Source organism: Sorex fumeus, unplaced genomic scaffold, assembly GCF_029834395.1.
Source record: "Sorex fumeus unplaced genomic scaffold, SorFum_2.1 ptg000019l, whole genome shotgun sequence".
Classification (NCBI taxonomy): Eukaryota; Metazoa; Chordata; class Mammalia; order Eulipotyphla; family Soricidae; genus Sorex; species Sorex fumeus.
In genome coordinates, this window is record NW_026606076.1 from 12,066,699 (window position 1) to 12,073,879 (window position 7,181).

A 7,181-nucleotide genomic window follows, 5' to 3' on the forward strand; every position below is an offset into this window, starting at 1 on the left:
CTGCCCCCCTGCCCCTCAAAAATGAACAGTCCTTTTATAGTTTTGGAGGCACCACCGGCGATATGGACGAGGAACTTGACTCTGCGCACAGGCACCCGTCCTGGTCGAGCTTGGAGATTGATCTTGGGTGGGCCAGATGCAAAGCAAACATTCTAACTGCTGTGCTATCTCTTTGGTCCTCTAAGTGAATCTGCAGGTTCTACAGCTGTGAGGTCAGGGCCAAAGCATCCAGGACTGGGCCCAGCGCAGTCCCCTGCTGGGAGGGTAGGTATGCCCAACCCCGACACTCTGCAGTCCCCGCGCTCGGCCCCGCGCCCACCCGCCACCGGCCCACGGCGGAGCTTCAGGGGACACCCAGAACCACACACTCACACCCTCGACCCCTGAGCTCCAGTACAGCCCCCACTGCACTCACCAAAGCTCCACGTCCCCCACCAAACCCTGGCAGGCTCAGGAACCACAGGGATAACGATTGAAAATGGAGCTTAAAAGTATCCTTAGCGCTGGCTTGGCCCCGCCCCTCAGTGCAGATGAAAGATAGCCCCATGGCAATTGGGCCCTAGCAAAGCAAGTCCCAGCCCATATCCTGCCCTAAAGCTGCGCCTGGTTGACAGCACCGAGTACCCCCATCTTCTTCTTGTTGCCCCTGGAATTCGCCAAAAAAGACCACAAGGCCGGAAAAGACCTAATGAGGTATTTCCTTGCCCTCGGAGTCCACCTAATAAGGCCACAGGGCCAGAGAGGGCCTAATAAGGTATTTCCCTGTTTTTGGAATCCACCTAATATGGCCATAAGGCCAGAAAAGGCCTACTTAGCTGCCCGTTGGGATGGCCTGGTGACCTGTACAGAAGAGAGTGGCTGGTGCTGATGGCTTGTTGCAAAATGATTGGGTGCCTGTGTGCAGCTTCTAATGTAATAGTTCAAATGTATTGGATGACTTGTGCACGGGCTTTCTGAAATGCGTGGGAAGATGCCCTATAAAAAGCCCCCTTTGAAGAGGCCCGGGGCTCTCAGCCACTGACTGTTTGCGGTCATGCTGTGAGCCCAAACATTCTTGAATAAACCTCTTGCTTTTGCATGGACTTGGTCTCTCAGAGTTTTCCTTGACAGGTATGGTTGTCCTGCGCTCGAACCCTAACATCTGGGGGCTCACCCGGGATTGGGAGCAAAAGGACCCTTGCCCACCTGACAAGACGTTTCGGGGTGAGTAAGGCGCCTGTACTCAGCGATCACTAAATCGGTGTGTATGTGTGTCGACCGGTCAGGGGATTCTCGCAGTGGCTATGAGATCGGGTCCGAGAGGGCCCTCTGGCTGTGGCGAACAGACGTGATCCAAGACCAGAGGACACGACCCTGGGGGACGCCCCAGTGGTGGTAGAACCCTGGGGACACCCGAAGGCTCCGTTTGGGGGGAAGGAGACACGGACGCCTCCTTCCAGGCAGAGAGCGAGACAGTGAAGTTTTTACCGGTACCCCTTCCAACAGCTGGAAGACTTCTTCCCTTGGCATGTCTGTGGACGACCCTCCTGGGTCGCTGTGTGACTTCCTGTCTCCTTCTCTCTCTTTGTCTTTATCTCTTCCTCTCTGAAGTCTCCACACTGGCTATGGGGCAGACCCTCTCAACTCCTCTTTCCCTTACTCTGGACCACTGGTCGGAGGTCCGCAAGCGAGGAGCTAACCTCTCTTATTTCGTTCAGAAAGGAAAGTGGCGGACCTTCTGTTCGGCCGAATGGCCGACCTTCGGAGTCGAGTGGCCGGCGGATGGAGCGTTCGACCTGGACTTGGTCCGAGCAGTACAGGACGTTATTTTCAGACCTGACCCACTTGGCCACCCTGACCAACAACCCTATATTCTTCTTTGGAGGGACCTTTGTGAGAACCCCCGTCCCTGGGTAAAGCCGTTTCTTTCCAAACAGACACCGAAAGAAGAATCCAAGGTCCTCATGGTCCAGGGAGAAACGCCTTCGCCGCCCACTAACCCCAGACCGCAGATCCCGTCAGCCCCGATTCTCCCCGAGTCGCAGGGGGACCTTATTCTTTTGGATTCCACCCCGCCTCCTCCTCCCCCTTATCCAGCTGTGCCACACATATACCCAGATCTCCCCCTTGCAGCAGGGGGAGACCCGGCTCCGGCTCCTCCCCCGCAGGTAGTAGGAGCCGGGCAGAATGCGTTGGGGAGGGACCTGGAGCCCACTACGACGGCCGATGAGGGCAGGGGAGGACAAGCCCAAACTCTCCCAGCCTGGTCGGGAATACTCGAGCCCCCGGGCCAAGGCACCTGTGCACGGCGACGACGAGCTCCACAGAAGGAGCCTGAACCGTTCGAGACTCATCCCCGAGAAACAGTTGCTCTCCCCCTGTGTCCATATGGTCCCATGATAGACGATGGGCATGGGGGGTGGTTGCAAACTTTACAATATTGGCCCTTTTCTACCTCAGATCTTTATAACTGGCGGAATAACAATCCCACTTTTTACGAGGACCACACCAGGTTGGCTGGGCTGGTTGAGTCTATCTGCCACTCCCACCAGCCTACCTGGGACGACTGTCAGCAACTTTTGGACACTCTCTTCACCACCAAGGAATGGGACCGGATTCTCCTGGAAGCCCGCAAGAATGTTCCAGGAGATGATGGGAGACCGACCGCACTCCCTAACGGCATTGAGGATCAGTTCCTGCTGCGTCGCCCCAATTGGGACTCAGCACCTTACAAGGTAGGGAGCATCTGTCCAATTATGGCCATATTCTGTTGGCGGGTCTCCGGGGAGCCTCCAGGCGCCCCACTAATTTGGCCAAGGTAAGGGAAGTGAGTCAGGATCCTGATGAATTCCCCACTAGGTTCTTGGAAAGGCTCATGGAAGCCTTCCCGAGATACACACCCTTTGACCCCGAATGTGAAGAGCATAAGGGGCCGGTGGCCATAGCTTTTATTCGACAGTTCGCTGCAGACATTCGGAGAAAACTACAAAGACTAGACGGGATCCAGGATCTGACCTTGTGGGACCTAGTTAAGGAAGCTGATAAGGTGTATCACAAGAGGGAGACCCCAGAAGAGAGAGAAGAGAGAAAGGAGAAAGAGAGGGAAGAAAGGGAACGCAAGAGAGTCGAGAAAGGAGAAAAGGGAAAGACGGAGGGATCAGGAGGTGACAAAGATACAAGCCGCTATGTTGCAGCCAAGCAGGGGAGAAATTAGAGGGCCTCCCAAGGGGTCCTGTTGACCCCTGGGGCAGGAATTCAAGACCCCATGCTCACGACTGCGGACAGACCAATGCGCTTACTGTAAAGAGTTTGGGCATTGGGCCCGCGAGTGCCCCCAGAAAAGGAAAGGAGAAAAGCTTGTAAACTTGCTGGCCCTTGATGACTAGGGTCGTCGGAGCTCGGACCCCCTCCGCGAGCTCAGGGTAAAGTTTGAAGTGGAGGGGACCCCCATTGACTTTGAAGTAGACACTCGGTGCTGCAAAAACCTCTAGGGAAACTGTCAACAAAGAAATCTCTAGTTCATGGGGCAAACGGCAGCTGCTACCGACCCTGGACCACCGAACGGATCATGAATTTGGGAAAAAGAGAGATCCAGCATTCATTCTTGGTCATACCAAATTGTCCTGCTCTCTTACTGGGAAGAGACTTGCTAACCAAATTAAGGGCCAATATCGCCTTTGACCCAACGGGCTCCAAGGTAACATTCCAGAATCCATTAGTTGGATCTGTGGAATTGGACGATACCCCAGTGACTACCATACTAACCCTGAGGGCAGATGAAGAATACCGACTGTATCAGGCCATGACCTCGCACGGGTCACTGTTGAAGGAAGCGGATGCCTGGTTAAGACAGTTTCCTGAGGCCTGGGCAGAAACGGTGGGGATCGGCCTAGCTACCCAGCAACCTCCAGTGGTGGTGACCCTCAGAGCCACTGCCACCCCAGTGCGGGTTCGTCAATACCCGATGAGCAAAGAAGCTAGGGAAGGGATCAAACCTCACTTTCATAAATTATACCAGCAGGGGGTGCTAGTGCCCTGTCAATCAGCCTGCAACACACCTCTGCTCCCGGTCAAGAAGCCGGGGACAGGGGATTACTGCCCGGTACAGGATCTCCGGGAGGTAAATAGCAGAGTAGAAGATATCCACCCCCACTGTGCCGAGTCCTCATAATCTCCTCAGTTCTTTGGGGCCGAACAAAACTTGGTACACTGTCTTGGACTTAAAAGATGCCTTTTTTAGTCTGCCTTTGCATCCTTCCTGCCAGCCTCTCTTCGCTTTCGAATGGACTGACCCCGAAAAGGGGATTTCAGGTCAACTCACCTGGACGCGACTACCACAGGGGTTCAAGAACTCCCCCAACATTTTTGATGAGGCACTCCATAAGGACCTGAACGCCTTCCGCCGGGGAAACCCAGACGTAACCCTGTTACAGTACGTAGATGATCTGTTGCTGGCGGCCGAATCTGAGGAGGCCTGTGAGTGCGGGACACAGCTGAGCTGACTAGACTCGGATACCGAACCTCTTTTCGAAAAGCTCAGCTATGCAAGACAGAGGTAACGTTGCTGGGCTATAAGATTCGGGGTGGGCATCGCTGGCTCACAGAGGCCCGGAAAAAGATGGGAACCCAGATCCCCGCCCCCAGTTCCCGTCGTCAGCTAAGGGAATTTCTAGGGACGGCAGGATTTTGCCGACTGTGGATCCCCGGGTTTGCCTCCCTAGCCGCGCCTCTGTACCATCTTACCAAAAATGATATTCCCTTTGAGTGGGGGCTTGAGCAACAGAGGGCATTTGATGACATCAAGAAGGCTTTGCTCAGCGCACCAGCATTGGCCCTTCCTGACATAGAAAAGCCCTTTACCCTCTATTTGGATGAGAAAGGAGGGATAGCCAAGGGTGTATTGACTCAAACTTTGGGACCATGGAAAAGGCCGGTGGCCTATTTGTCAAAAAGGTTGGATCCTGTCACTAGTGGATGGCCCCGGTGCCTGAAGGCAATAGCAGCTGCGGCCCTCTTGGTAAAACACGCAGACAAGCTGACGCTAGGCCAGATAGTGATGCTGATAGCTCCACACACACTGGAGAGTGTGGTTCGCCAGTCACCCAACAGGTGGCTCACGAACGCCCGCATTACATACTATCAAAACGTCCTGTTGGTCTTTACTGGGTAACTTTCAGTTCCCCTTCCATCCTGAACCCCGCCACCCTATTACCCGATAAACAGCAGGAACCAGTCTTACAACTTGCCAAGACATCCTAGCCGAAGAGATGGGAGTAAGGCGAGATCTAAAGGACTAGCCCCTGCAGAACCTGGATGTTATCTGGTACACAGATGGGAGCAGCTTTCTCCAGGACAGAAGGAGGAGGGCGGGGACAGCCGTGGTGAGTAACGAAGCTACCATTTGGACCAAAAAATTAACTGAAGGAACCTCGGCTCAGAAGGCCGAGCTCATTGCCCGGGCCAAACATTGGAACTGGCAGAAGGTAAGAGAACTACAATTTATACTGACAGTAGGTATGCCTTTGCCACTGCCCACATACATGGGGCCATTTACCAGCAGCGGGGTCTTTTGACATCAGCTGGGAAAGAGATCAAGAACAAGCCTGAGATCTTACGGCTCCTGGCAGCAGTCCTCCTCCCTGCTGAAATAGCCATCGTCCACTTCCCGGGTCATCAGCGGGGATCAGACCCGGTGGCCACTGGGAACTGCAAGGCAGATGAGCAAGCCCACTGGGCAGTTGCCTTCTCCCCGGCTGCGTCAATCCAGGTGGCCGAGGAAGGGCTAGAATTGAGGAATGACGACGGGCAAGAGGCAGAGGCTCCACAGCAAAGCGGTGATGGGCATGAGGGGGACGACCACCAGAAGGCCTTGATTTGCTTACAGACTCTTCACAAACTCACTCACTTGGGGCCCCAGAAAATGGCTGAATTACTGAAAACCCAGACCTTTGGCCTGACCGTTGAGGAGGAACAGCAATTGGCCAAGGCCATAGTAGCGGACTGTGAGGCTTGTCAAAAGGTTAATGCCTACCCAGCAGGTATGGTAGTTAGTGCAGGGACAAGACTCGGGGGGGACCGACCGGGGCAGTATTGGGAGATCGACTTCACAGAAATAGTTCCGGCTAGATATGGATTCAAGTATCTACTTGTGATGGTGGACACTTTCTCAGGATGGCCCGAGGACTACCCGACAAAGGGAGAAACTGCACAAGTAGTAGTGAAGATTATGGAAGAACTCTTCCCCAGGTTCGGTCTTCCCCATACTATAGGGTCTGACAATGGGCCAGCCTTTGTGGCCCGAGTAAGTCAGGGGTTAGCTAAAGCACTGGGGATAAATTGGAAATTGCATTGTGCATATAGACCCCAGAGTTCAGGACAGGTAGAAAGGATGAACAGAACCATAAAAGAGACCTTAACTAAACTAACTGTAGAAACCGGCTGGAAAGATTGGACCATGCTCCTACCTTATGCCCTGTTCCGAGCCCGAAACACCCCTTCACCGACTTTGCTAAACCTGACCCCCTTTGAGATCCTACATGGAACTCCCCCTCCGGTGAGGGACTTGAATTTATTTGATGGCATGACCCCTTTGTCTACCCCTCTAATTGCCAGGCTGAAAGCAATCGAAACAGTCCAACACTCGGTCTGGAAGCAGTTGGCCGCCGCGTATCAGCCTGGTGACCTGCAGGTGCCACACTGGTACCAGGTCGGGGACACGGTCTACGTCCGCCGACACCAAGTCTGGACTCTGGAACCTCGGTGGAAGGGACCCTACCTGGTGATCCTGACCACTCCGACTGCCGTGAAGGTCGATGGCATCGCCGCATGGATCCATGCCTCTCACCTCAAACCTGCCCCTCCGACCAAATCTGCCTGGAAGCTGGAGAAGACTGAGAATCCCCTCAAACTGTATATCTGCCGTGTGGGTAGGACTGTGGACTCTTCCCCCCATGACCTGTAATCCCCACGCTCCCCAGCACTTGACTTGGGAGATGGTATCCCCTACTGGACAGGTGGCCTGGCCCGTCAAGGGAACTTACACTCCGAGTACGTGGTGGCCCACTTTGCACCCAGATATGTGTCAGCTTGTCTTGGGACTAGACACCTGGGATGTGGGGAAGGAGGAAGTAATACCAGACAGAGGTGACTCCCGAGCAAATGCTGGCCATGCAGTAGTAGGGGGAACCATCGGGTGTTTGACT

The 7,181-nt window shown here is 54.4% G+C and overlaps 1 pseudogene; it reads left to right on the forward strand.

The window, feature by feature from the left end:
* Positions 1 to 2,375: 2,375 nt before the first annotated feature.
* Positions 2,376 to 6,940, forward strand: LOC130022502 (uncharacterized; annotated as a pseudogene).
* Positions 6,941 to 7,181: the final 241 nt, after the last annotated feature.